At 39.4% G+C, this 13587-nt stretch overlaps 1 long non-coding RNA gene and 1 other non-coding gene across 6 annotated transcripts; both read right to left on the bottom strand.

Moving 5' to 3' along the window:
- Nucleotides 1-392: 392 nt before the first annotated feature.
- LOC104876543 lies at nucleotides 393-11691 on the bottom strand. 5 transcript variants are annotated; one of them, XR_784365.3, is made up of 4 exons: nucleotides 11562-11691; nucleotides 6281-6388; nucleotides 3314-3475; nucleotides 393-432 (listed from the first exon to the last, which is right to left on the bottom strand). It is a non-coding gene; the product is annotated as an uncharacterized LOC104876543 (long non-coding RNA). The 5 variants fall into 5 exon arrangements; XR_784362.3 differs by having other exon boundaries at nucleotides 6281-6408; XR_784364.3 differs by having other exon boundaries at nucleotides 11445-11691.
- LOC117286184 lies at nucleotides 4735-4838 on the bottom strand. The gene has a single exon (XR_004517332.1). It is a non-coding gene; the product is annotated as a U6 spliceosomal RNA (small nuclear RNA).
- Nucleotides 11692-13587: the final 1896 nt, after the last annotated feature.

Raw genomic sequence — 13587 nt, forward strand, 5'->3', positions numbered from 1 at the left:
AGTGAAAGGGTCATGGAAAGAAAATCTCCCTGGAAGAATGAATATATTTTAGTAGAGATCATTTTCATATAAATTTCAGTCTATTGTCTTGCCTGCTCCAAGGCAAACTTAACTCTGAGTTAGCCTTGGGCTCACTTCTGAAAGTCCATTTTTTACAAGTTCTGTCACTCACAAACTTCAGTGGAGTTTGGCCCGCTCAGATCATTTCCAAAAACTGAACAACATGGGTTTTTATTAAAAGCAAATAAAGATGAGTTAAAGAAGTTTGTGCTGGTTAAACCTTAAAATATTTGGGTAGCTGCAGCTGGGCATGGTAGCGTATATCTGCAATCCCAGTGCTCAGGATGTTGAGGCAGGAGTATAGCTGCTAGTTCAAGATCAGCTTTGGCTACATAGTGAACTCAAGGCCAACCTGAACTACATAATGAGACCCTGTAGCAAAAAAGAAAAAGAAAAAGAAAAAAAATTAGGTAGTTGATAAATCAGCAGAAGAATGATACTTAGGATGAGATTTTAAGAGAACTAGGATTATGTTTCTTTAACAAAATTAAAACTTGATGGGAACTGAGGAAACATTTTGTCTCACCTAAATAATAAAAGTGAAGTCAATCTTTTTCTTGTTTAACTGAGGGAGACTGGGCTGAATGGCAGTGAACTGGGTGGATACAGAAATCTATCATCGGAACATGGAAATATTGATCAAAATTTTAACTATTACATAACTTGACCGCTTTTTAGAAAGATAGAATTTTGTTAAGACTTTAGGATAAGCTCTAGAAAAGTATAGGTTATTTCTTACATGAAAGTATTGGCTCAGCTATGCTTTTGGTCAAATGTTATTTGGCTGATATGGGTTCCCTCAGTCTCCCACCTTTCTGTCTGTCCTGACCAAAAATTACAAAGTACCTTGACCACTTTGTGATCTGGACAGCTGCATATTTTTTTTCCTGCAGATTTTAACCAAACCCTTAGCCTTGAACATCATCAGGTATTTGGGGATAAAGGAGTGTAGGTTGTTACCTAAAACACCTTTCAATGGCCATGAGACAAATTCCTTAAGCCTCCCTATGAACTCCAACCCCACCTCTTTATTGTGGCCATACCTAGGTAGAGCAGCTCTTTCTGTCACTCTTCTTTGTCAGGGTTGCTGCTGCCTTGCTGTAGATAATGTCCCTGATAAATGGTTTGGACTGATAACCCTGCTGCTTAGTGCTTCTCTCTTTGGAATCCCCTGCTGGCTCCATCTTGGAAAGTCTGGGGTGCTCCCTTGCAGGAAATCTCCTGCCATGACTTTTGGGGTAACTCCAGCCTTGGGTTCAGTAGAAATGCAACATTGCAAGTTAAGGTATTTTGCATTTTGTTATAGTCTCAATTATAAATTTGTTTTATTAATAAATACAGTAAGTCCCTGTCTTACAAATGAGTTCTACTCTAGGAGAATGTTCATAAGTTGGATTTGTTCATGATCCATCAAAATGAGTCTTATACAGTACACTTTTGAAAATTTGCAACTTGAATGTTCATAAATTGGGGACTTACTGTAAATTAGTCAAAGGATTTCTTAAAGATCTGAGGGAGAAATTTTTGAGTGGGCAAGGAACCCCTGCTCTCTCTGAGTGACTAGGAGCAAAACCGCCCTTCTTTTACAGAGAGATGCATGTGTGCACATGAAAAGTCTCACTCTGTCCTCCCAAAGATGCTCAAGGCAGGGTGCTGTAGTTTTCAGTGTAGAGATCTTTTGCTTCTTTTGTTAGATTGATTCCTAGATACTTCATTTTTTTGGCTGCTATTGTAAAAGGAATTTTTCCCCTTATTTCTCTCTCAGTGAGTCTGTTATTTGCGTATAAGGCTATTGATTTTTGGGTGTTCACCTTGTATCCAGATACTCTACTGAATCTGTCAATTAAGTCGAGAAGTCTTTTGGTGGAGTTTTTTGGGTCTTCAGTGTACAGTAGTATCATATCATCAGCAAATAATGACAGTTTAACTTCTTCCTTTCCTATCTTTATTGCTTTAATTTCTTTCTCTTGTCTAATTGCTATGGCTAATGTTTCCAGAACTATATTGAAGAGGAGTGGTGATAATGGGCATCCTTGTCTTGTTCCTGATTTTAACATGAAGGTTTTCAGGTTTTGGCCAATACTTCTAAGGGAAATAAATAAGGCACACATGTGTAAATACTGAATAGTTTCTCTGGTGTGTAATCTGCAATAGCTAAAGGTGTAGGGAAGGTGGGATGGGTAGGGGAAGGGTAATAAGGGAAAAGAAAAAAATGTGAGATAATGAAAAGATGGAAATAAAGTATTTGTAGATGGGGAGGGGAGGAGGGGGTGAAGGGAGGGCAGGGACAAGGGGAAAAAATGAGAACCAAGACTTGTCATGTACAGGTACAAGATCCCAGCAATGAATGTAACTGTACTGTATCCCTAAAATGTACCAATAAACTCAATTAAAGTTGAAAAAAACAAAAAGATGCTCAAGGCAAAGTGTTATGGAAACCACAGACAGCCAAAGAAGATAGCTCAGGCACAACTCAAAGGTACAAGACCAGACGTGAGCTTCCTTCCCACATGTGGAGGGGCTTCAGGCAGAGAGAGGTGCTGTGCTGCCTCTTCCCAGCCCAGTCCCACTCCTCCTGAGGGCTTACTTCTGCTGCAGCAGTGCTGACCACTGCTTGCTCCCTTGGACACTCAAGCTTTTTGAAACCCTCTTTTTATACCTTTGCACAGGCTATTCTCTCTGCCTGGAACTTCTTTCCCCTCATCTACTTCTTAGTTTGCAGATCAACTGCTTTGTGAGGCCTTCTTTTTTGGGGGGGTGGGGTACCAGGGATCGAACTCCAGACCTTGCACTTGTGAGGCAGGTGGCAGAACCACTGAGCTACATCCCCTGTGAGGCCTTCTTGACCTGAGGCTTCAGGAAGTTTACCGAACTTCCTCACTGAGCCTCTAAGGATCCACTACACACACACACACACACACACACACACACACACACACACACACACACACACACATCTTCATTTGTTCTACAGGCATTCATTATACACTCTGGACTTGGCCTTGAGACAGCTTCTAAGGAAAGTTACTGAAAGTCACTGACACCACCTCTCACCACAGTTTTGGTGATTAATCAGTTTGCTATCACAGTATTCAGTTGCAGCTGTTGTCTTCCTGTTCTCAGAGCCCAAGTGAATTCAGATACTAAGACCTTGCAGCATTGTCACTACTCACTGACTGCTTGTCTCCTTTGAGAGCTGTGGACCCATCAAGCACCTGAACATGATTCATTTTGCAAATGTCCAGCTAAATACCTGGCATTCTGAGCTGCATGGGGCCTAGTTGCTGATGACTTTAGCTGAAAACAGGCTGTGATGTCTAAAGCTCTTGTTCAGTGGAAATTTCTTCCAAGAAATTTCATGAGAAGTGGAGTGGAAGAGCTGGGGTGCGGTGTCCAGACTAGGGTCCACATTGTGCTGTATAGAAGGAAGCATGAAGACTGAATGTGTTTTCAATGTAAACAACACATTGGGAAATAACCACCCTCCCCAGAGCAATGCTGCCTATATAGCAAAGCTGTGATTGTGACAACTCAGAGAATTTAGGTGGGCATAGTTGCTCAGTAATTCAAGCAAGCAAACAAAATCCTGGCTGTCAGAACATTGGTAAAAGTGCTGGATTTTTTTTCTTCTCCCTTTAGTCCTTTAGTGGTGCTGGAGATTGAATGTAGAGCCTCATGAATGCTGAGCTAATGCTCTAACACCAAGCTATACCCCCAGCCCCTGGAAGATTTCATATATAGACAAAAGAGTGTTTGTTCATACCCAGGGATGAGCAAAAGAAAGAAAAGAAGGAAGGAAGGCAAGATCAGTGGATGGATAAAGGAAAAGAAAGAGAAAAACAGAAACCATGGACTTTTGGGATTGCCTCTTGCTTCTTGCTTACAACTGATTAAGGTAGGAAAAAACACCCATGCAGATCATGCCTTTGTGATCACAATACAGGTCTGATTTGATTGCCTTATACCTAGACTCACCTAGGAGTCCTTTTTGAATTATAGATCTTCTTATGACTATCCCTGGGCTCCAATATGGTGTTTCTGATGTAAGTTTAGAAAATACTGATCAACACAAATGATCTACCCTGAAGAAAATATAAACTAAAACAGTCAGTGTTGTATCCTATTTTAAGGGATTGTTTTAGTTTGTTTCCTGCTGCTATAACAGAATGCTTCAGACTGAATAAGTTATAAAGAATAGAGGTTTAGCTAGGTGTGATGGTGCATTGCCTATAAACATAGCACTGTTGGAATCTGAGGATTGAAAATTCAAGCCCAAACTGATCAATTTAGTAAATTAGTGAAATTGTCTTGAAATGTCAAAAAAAAAAAATTTAGAGAGGCTAGGCATGCAGTTTATTGCAAAGGCTCTGGGTTCAAATTCTAGTATTTTGAAAAGAGGTTTGGGGGGGTTGTTTTTGTTTTTTTGGCACCAGGGTTCGAACTCATGCCCTTGTGCTTGTGAGGCAGGCACTGGAACCACTGAGCTAAATCCCCGGCCCAAGAGGTTTAATTTTATAATACTACCATCTAATTGCCATTCAAATGTCATGTTGTCAATTGTCCCCACAAAGTCATATATCCAGCATCCAATCCAAGATCATGTGCTGCATATTGTAAACATTTCTCTTTGTTGTCTTTCAATCTATAACATATCTCTAACATAGTCTCAGTTTTTAAAATATGGAACGTCTCACAAATGCGTGAGTCATTGTGCTGCAGGGGCCATGTTAATCTTCTCTGTGTCGTTTCATTTTTCTTTCTTTCTTTTTTAGTATACGTGCTGCCAAGCAAGCATGATGGTGTCAGTTTTTATCTTTCTTATTTTTGACATTTATAAAGCACATAATCCCCACCCCCAGTTTTTATTCATTTGATGTTTCCTTGTGATTAGGCTCAATTTAGGTAGTTCTGGTAGAAATGCCATAGAAATGATTCTATCTTTTTAGGGTATCATGTCAGAGGATACACAATATCAGTTTATACTGTTGTTGGGGTGTTATCCTTCGTCAGTTGGTATTTTGCCTCTTAGTTTTTGCAACTGTAAAATTGCTACTTTGTTTTTGTAACACAACCGGAAATTATGAAAATACTCTTCTGAAAATGATTCATAAATGTAAGGGTCTCTAAGCCAACTATGCTACCTAAAGATGAACTATTACATAGCCATTATTGTGGCATTTTGAAGAAATTTAATAGCATAAGGGAAATGCTTCAATTAAATTTAAAATATAGGTTCCAAAACTGCATATCCAGTATAATTTCAATCATGTAGATATAAAAATTATTTTTAAACTAGAAGGAAATATATCAACAATTTAATTATAGTTATGCCAAAGTGGTAAGCTTATGGATTATTTTTTCATTCTTTTCTACATGTTTATATCAGATATATCAATTTATAATTAATAATCTAAATCAAATATGCATATTTTATTGTGCCAAACTATCCATTAAAAAGTTTACCAGTTTCTAGTATATCATACAATGCCATTACACACATATACTGCACAACCATCATCTCTATCCGTATCCAAAATTCTTTCATCTTTCCCAACTGAAATTCTATACCCATTAATAATAGCTCCCTATATCCTCTACCCACCCATCCAACCCTAGCCCCTGGTAACCACTATTTTTCTTTCCATTTTTCAATCTCTCCATGAATTTGACTATTCTAGGCATCTCAGATAAAATATCTGTCCTTTGGTGTCTGGATGATTTCATAATCATAATGTTTTCAAGATTCACCATACTGTAGCACAATCAGAATTTCATCTTTTTAAAAGACTAGATAATACTCCCTTGTATGTACTATATTTTGTTCATTAGATATCTGTATTGCTTTCACCTTTTGACTATTGCGAACAATGCAGCTATAAAAAAAATTGACTCTTAGGTTTCAGTTCTTTGGGCATATATAATCTGTAAGTGGAATTGCTGGATTGTAGGATAATTCCATTTAATTCTATGTTTAATTTTAATCCTATGTTTTCTATAGTGTGTACCATTTTACCACACATTTTATGTTAAAACTAAAGAAATTTTATTTTTCTAAAGTACCTGGATGGAAGGCTGAATACTATAAATATGTCCTAGTTAACCTGAATTAAATGTAAACCAGCTGGGTTCTTCAGGTTTTGTTTGGTTTGTGTTTGTTATATTTGTTTGTTTGTTTGTTTTGAGACAGTCTCACTATGTAGTTGGCTGGCCCCAAACTCACCATCCTCCCACCTCAGCCTCCGCAGTGTTGAGATTACGCCACAACCAGTTTACCAATTAGGTTCTTGACAAACAGGTACTGATTGATATACATCTGGAAGAATATCTCCTGGAAAAGCACAAAAATATCTGAAAAACAATGAGAGAAAATTTGCCTTGCCAAGGGCCAAATCTCTGCTTTGCTCTAGTGATTAAAACTGTTATTCTTACACAAAAATTTACAAAGACTTTTATAGAAGACAGAATCCCCAAGCAGAACAGTGAATACATGAAAATATAAAGATGACATTTTAAATCAATTTAGAAAGAGCGCAATTTCACGGAATGGTACCGGTACAATTGTCTCTCTGTGCCAATTACCAGTTCAATAGTTGATAATTGCCAACTGTTTCTCTGTGCCTCTGAACTCCAGAATTATCCTTCAAAATCGGCTCTGTGACAAGGAACTGGAGTGTCCAGGCACTTTCTTACAGTGGTTACGGTGTTAGATTAAATTTGCCAGGAGAGGGTGCTGGAGGGACTCCGTCCCCGGATTAGCGCGTGCTTGCCTGCCGCTCAATGTCCTCATAGCCCTCGACCTCTGTGTGTGTCACCTTCTGTGACCTCTACCTGTGTCCCAGGCCCCGAGCCTGTCGCCGCGGTATTCTGCCTTCTTCTGCGCACCTGAAGAGCTCTGTGGTTTGTTTTCCACGGCCTCCCTGGAATGGGCCCTGTGTGCTCCTGCTCCTGCTCCCGCTCCCCCTGGGCCGCTCTGGCCCCCTACAAGCCAGATAGCTTCCTTGCCACCTGGTGGACCCAGTCAGACTGCTCCGGCCACATCTGTCCAGCCGTGGGCACAGGGCCGCTCTCCACATCGGTCCATCTGCGGTGAGCTCTTCGTGAGGGTCAGAGTTAGCTCAACACGATTAAGACATGTAGTCCTCCCATAACTGCTCGATGCCTTTCTATTGAACTCCTTGAAATATTAGTATTTGTTTTCTGTCTACTGATTGGATTCAGACTGATACACACTATAATGGGAAATAACTCTTCAAATCCTTGTATCTTACTACATACAAACTCCATCTCAATTAAATATAACTACTCAATATTTTCAATTAAATATTTTAAGCTATAAACTATTAGGGAAATATAGAAAGCTATTCCTACTAGTTTGGGAGGTGAGAATTCTACCATTGTACCATGAAAGCCTCCTTATTTTTATTATTTTGCATTTAGGCAAAGCCTTTTTAAGCATTACAGAAATCCAAAAGTCATAAAAGAAATTAAGAGATTTGACAAACTGGGCAACTTAAGTGAAACCCTGTGTCAAAATAAATTTTTCAAAAATGGCTGGGGTTGTAGCTCAATGGTAGAGTGCTAATCACCAGAACACTGGGGATGTGGGGGGTGTAGGAGGGGATTTGACAGCATATACTGTACATGAAAAATTTCTAAATTATAAAATGTAACTTAAAAGGAGGTAATAGCAGTAATTAAAAATAATTCAATAGAAAAATAGGTAAATGATTTCAATAGAACTCATGGAAGAAGAAATATCAATTGTTAATAAGTGTATAAGCAAGACTTACAAGCAATGTACAACTAAATCCATGAGATTTTTTTAAAAAATAGAAAAATAGGCAGAAATTTAAAATGTCAGTAATGGTAAGTACAGAGGGAAATGTCATTATTGTATTCAGCTGTTAGGTTAATTTGGCTGTAGTTAATACTACCAATTATATATCTTCAAATTTATGGTAAAAAATATGGACAAAAATATATAAATACATATTTCCAGAGAGTCTTTGGTATTCTGATTTGTAACATTAAACATAAAACAGTCTAAATAAACTCTAAAAAGGATTGGTTGCACTATATCTGTTACTTTCAATGCTTTGTATTTGGCTCGTGTCAAGATGTCCCCCAAAGCTTCATAGGATCATAGGGTGGAGGGTTCAGAGGTGGCTCGAGCTAGACTGTGTGATGCTGAAATTGACTCATGGTGCACTGCTGGCATCAAGGGTGTACGATTGGTAAATCATTCCACTGACTGATTCGACACAATAAGATTAAAAGCGTGAGTGCTACACCTGGCACAGGGTGGGTAACCTGAATAAAGTATGGGGACAGAAAGAAGACTAATAGCCTCTTTCCCCCTGCTTGTCCTGCACCATCTCTCCTCTGCGATGCCACTCTGCCATGGAGCCAGCCCTCTATGGACTGAAACCTCTCTTGACTGTGAGCCAAATACACCTTTCCTCCTTTAATTTTGGCTGTTGAATATTTTGTCTCAGCAACGAGAAATGTAACTAAGACACTTTGTGATTTTATAACACTTTTTAAAAGAATTAGCTGTATAATTAGTGTGGCAAAAAGATGTTCACTGTGTATTCTTTCATAAAAGAAGCTTTTAAAAAATTTTAAAAGCTTTTATTGTCTGCCTTTACTTCATTCACTCACTTTTTTTTTTTTTTTTTTGGAGTCAGGGTCATGCTCTGTCAAGTAGTTTAGACTGGACTTGAACTCACTATGTATAGCCCATGTCAGCTTTGAATTTGCAGTGATCCTCCTGCCTCAGCCTCCCAAGTGCTGGGATTACAGGTGTGTGCCACGATGCCCAGCTTGCAAAGTAAGCTTTATTGAATTATACAAAAGGAAAGCACAAAGGGACAACATGAAAGTTGTGTCTTTGCAAGTTCAGTCTAACTTCTAGGGAGAGAAGGGGTGGTAAGATGTCAAACCAGATTCAGGAACCAGTGAAGAAACAATGGAGGCTCTAGACAGAGCCATGACAGTGGGGGTGAGAATTGCTGGTTTACAGGTTTATTTTTAAAACAGAATCAGCAGGACACACACAGATTATGTACGGGGTATAAGGGTAGAAGCGGTGTTAAGGGAAGATTCAATGGCAGAGATGTAGTGCTATTTATCAAAATGAGAAAGACTGAAGAAGAAAAGGATTTGGAGTAGGAGGAGAAATAATGGTTCTGCTTGGAGATAACTTTGATGTATTGTTTCTATTTTCACTGTTGCACTTCATATTTTATAGAAGACTAAACATTTTTATGTACCTATTCTACTGTGTAAAAGAGATGCCAAAAAGACAGTTGGATACATGGGTCTGAATTCCAAAAAAGAGATCTAAATTAAAGTTACACTTTGGGAGTCCTGGTCCTACCGAGGTTCTTTGTAACCTGAATTTCCCCAACTAGGTTTAATCTTTCTGTTCTATAATCTTTATGTCTTTCTGGTTAGCACGTCTCATGACTCTTACCTTACTCTCACCCTCTTTTCTTTTCTTTCCACTTTATTTTTAGAGTAATTTTAGGTTCGTGGCTAAATTAAGCAGAAAATACAGAGGGTTCTTATACACCTCCTAACCTCATTCCCCAATTATGAACAGCCCCCACCAGAGGGGCACAGTTGTTACAGTTGAAGAGCCTACACTGACACCTCACTGCCACCCAAATTCCATAGTTTACATTAGGATTTGTTCTGGTGTTTTACATGCTATGGGTCTGGACTATTGTGTCGTGACATGTACCATCGTTACAGATTCATACAGAAGACTTTCATGGTCCTGAAACCTCTGTGCTCAACCTGTTCGTCTTTCTGTACTAGGCTCTGATAACCACTCCTTACTCTCTTTTTATTCTAAGTTTTATATTTTTCTCTTGTTTCCCATCTTGATTTTAAATGTGTAATTTCCCTATTCATCTTTCCTCTCTACTGTCTTTACATTATGAGGTTGCTAAAGTAAATTAAGATCCAGTAAATTGAATATTAACTATCAAGTAAGAATTAAATTTATTGCATATACTGGTTTTTATTCTATAAGGTTGCTTAAATGTACTTTTTTTTCTCATTAAGTTTTTTGGTACATTTTAGGTATACAGTACAGTTACATTCATCATTGGGATCTTGTACCTTTACATGACAGGTCTTGGTTCTCATTTTTTCCCCTTACCCCTGCCCTCCCTTCACCCCCTTCTCCCTGCTCTATTTACAAATACTTTATTTCCATTTTCTCATATTTTTTTCATTTCCCTTATTTCCTTTCCCCACCCTTCCCACTTCCCCTACACCTTTAGCCCTTTTCTTCCTATTTCACATTATCAATTATACCATTAGGATTTTATGTACAATTATAGTTTTTCACACCAGAGAAACTTTGGTATTTACACATGTGTGACTTACTTATTTCACTTAAGAGTATATCCTCAATATGCATCTATTTTCCTATGAATGACTCTAATTTCTCATTCTTTATGGCTGAATAGTATTCAATTTTATAGAAAAACCACATCTTCTTTACCCAGTTTCCAACTGATGGGCAAATGGGCTGTTTCCAAGTTTTATTATTACAAACTATGCCACTATAAACATAGGTGTGCCTATATCACTGCTACGATTCTTTTAATTCTTTTGGAAAGATACCAAGCAGAGGGATGGCTGGGTCAAATGGAACATCTAATCCTAGTTCTTTGAGATAAATACATTTTTTAAGAAGAGTGAAAGAAGAAAAAGGCAAAACAACTTGCAGCCTGGAACTCTTGGACAACTGTACTTTTAATTTTGATGAATTCAATTTTGAGAAGTCAAGAATTACTTGACTCAAGAATCAGTTTTGGCTGGGTGTGGTGGCACATGCCTCAGCACTCAGGAAGCTGAGGCAGGAGGATTGCTTGAGTTTGAGGCCAGCCTGGGCTACGTAATGAGCTCAAAGATAGCCTGAACTAGAGAGCAAGACCCTGTCTTAAAAAAAATTAGTTTTGAAGATTTTAGTTTTGAAGAATCAAGGTGTATCCACTTCTAGATACTTAGTGCTGCCAACACTGGCTCACTATTTCCTTTCTTTACCTAATAGCCACAAAGTTTTGCCAAACATTCATTAAAATATCAAGACCAAAGCAGGAACTGCCATACTTCTCTGTAAACCAGATACACTCTGCTTTCCTGTTTTTCACTGCATTTCTGAAAGGATTCTGGCCCCTTCAATAACCTACCATTTTTGTTACATTGAAAATTAATATTTTACATATATCAATAATTAAATTGAGTACATCAAAAATAAAAGCAAACGAGAAACAAAAAAGTCAGCGACATAACCTGATCCTGGGTAAGTCTGGATATTTTCCTCTTTCTCTAACTTATCTGAAAAAAGTAACAGGAAAAAACCTTACAGCCTGGAGGTTGCCTGGCACCACAGCCCTCTGAGTTCCAACATTCTCCTGTCTGAACAGAGGCCGCTCTTGTCTCACCCAGCCTGTTGTGCTATCTGCATAGCCATGTTGCTGTACCTGTCAGCCCTCCTGAGCCTGTACCACGTCGTGCGCTGGTATGGGAGAGGCAGGTGGTGAGCAACCCCCAAGACAAGTATGTGTTGTTCACGGGCTGTGACTCGGGCTTCGGGAACCTGCTGGCCAGACAGCTGGACACGCGAGGCTTGAGGGTGCTGGCCGTGTGTCTGACAGAGAAGGGGGCCGAGCAGCTGAGGAAGCAGACGTCGGCACGGCTGGAGACGGTGATCCTGGACGTCACCCAGACAGAGAGCATCGCTGCAGCTGCCCATTGGGTGAAGGAGCGTCTGGGGGACAGAATATGGCCACAGGAGTCTGTCTACTTTGACCTCTGTGTTTAGAATTACCAGGATACGTGCTAGGTGCGAAGTCCTGGAGGTCAGATTGAGGACATACAGGGGAAATGATTTCATTACATACAGACTCACAGATTCATCAGCATTCGTGGAGAAGGGCATAAAGTATTTATACTTGGCACTGCCCTGATAAAATGTGGTTGTATTCTCTCTCCTTTATCTCTATATCTATTATATGTGTGTGTGTGTGTTATATATATAAATCTCTATATATCAGGATAGCAGGAAGAAAGAAGTACACTGACCATGAGGAAAGAGGATTTGTGTGTGTTAAAAGGAAAGGTAGGAAAACAATGAGGGAATAGAAAGAGGTGACTATAGCGTAGAGCATCTAATTTACAGGTATGGAAGCCTGTGAAAATCCAGAGTAAAAAATGTTATCTCTGACCTCTGATTCCTTTAACAGACTGTCATTCTGCTGCCTGTATTTCATTGTATATAACTGGTGAGAAAAAGATGAACCTGCTTTCTCAGACTTGCAAGATAATGAGAATCAGAAAGACCTGCATCAAGGAAGGTTTCAACCAGTACAGACAATGATTTTATGTTGGGACAGTTGATAATTGAGCAATAGATAATGAAGCCACATTACAACACAGTGTGCAAAGTGCTTAGATAAGAGCAATAAAGGGATCAGTCCTAGCTTGGGGGACTGCTGTTGTAACAGGAGGGAAGGAGAGAGAGAGGATGGTATGCAAGTCCTTTTCCAGGTTTAAAGATTTATAAAAATCCCTGCTAATTCCACTGTGAAATGGAAAGCCAACACCTCCGTGGAGAGGGTGCACAGAAGGGGGAGAAGTGAGTGAAGATTTGAGGTAGGGTTTGGCTTTTTGTTTGGTGTTTTTTCCCCTCCTGGATACTGATACTTAAACCAAGAGTCTTGCGCATCCTAGTCAAGTGCTTTACCCCTGAGACACAGCTCCAGCCCTTTTTATTTTTGATTCTGAGACAAATTCTCACTAAGCTGCCCAGCCCTCAAACTTGTGACCCTTGAGCCTCTGCCTTCCAACTAGCTGGAATTACATGCAAGTGCCACTGTGCCTAGCTGAAGCGGTTTTAGTTTGCTGAGAGAGGAGGTTGGTTAAGAGAGTTTTGATGCAACATGTGTGAGCGTTCATCTGTTTGGTTCCCTGATGCACTTCAAGCACTTAAAAGACTGTGTGGCACATAATGTTCACTTAATAAATCCACATGGAAGAAATGAATTCCAGGTGTCACTGGAGCTCACCGTTAGTGAAGTCTATGAGTTTGTGGTAGCACCAATAGACTCAGTTGTGTGATATTTATCTAAAATGGCTCAGCCACTTCCTGGAAGGTGTCTAAAAGTGGCAGAGTCCAGAGTTCAGTAGGTAGAATTGGTGAAAGAGTAAGCTGTGGGTATGTAGGATGATGGTTACAGAGTGTCTCATGAATCCTATCCTTCAGAGGACGGGAATAAAGCCAAGAGGGAGGCTGGAGGGAGAAAATGAAAGCATCAGAACTAGAACTTGACATTGGAAGGTAGATTTCCAGAATGTGTTACAGTACAGCAAAAAATAGGTGTGAAGAACTGAAGAGCCTGCCTTCCCCCCTCAGTCTTAGCAGCTTCTGAGAACCATGACCAGTATCAAAGAGGATGATTTTAGGACACTCTGTCCTTGATCACCCTGATGTAAGAACTTAAGAGAGCA

The sequence above is a fragment of the Fukomys damarensis genome, unplaced genomic scaffold, assembly GCF_012274545.1.
Source record: "Fukomys damarensis isolate Sample0158 unplaced genomic scaffold, DMR_v1.0_HiC HiC_scaffold_15, whole genome shotgun sequence".
Classification (NCBI taxonomy): Eukaryota; Metazoa; Chordata; class Mammalia; order Rodentia; family Bathyergidae; genus Fukomys; species Fukomys damarensis.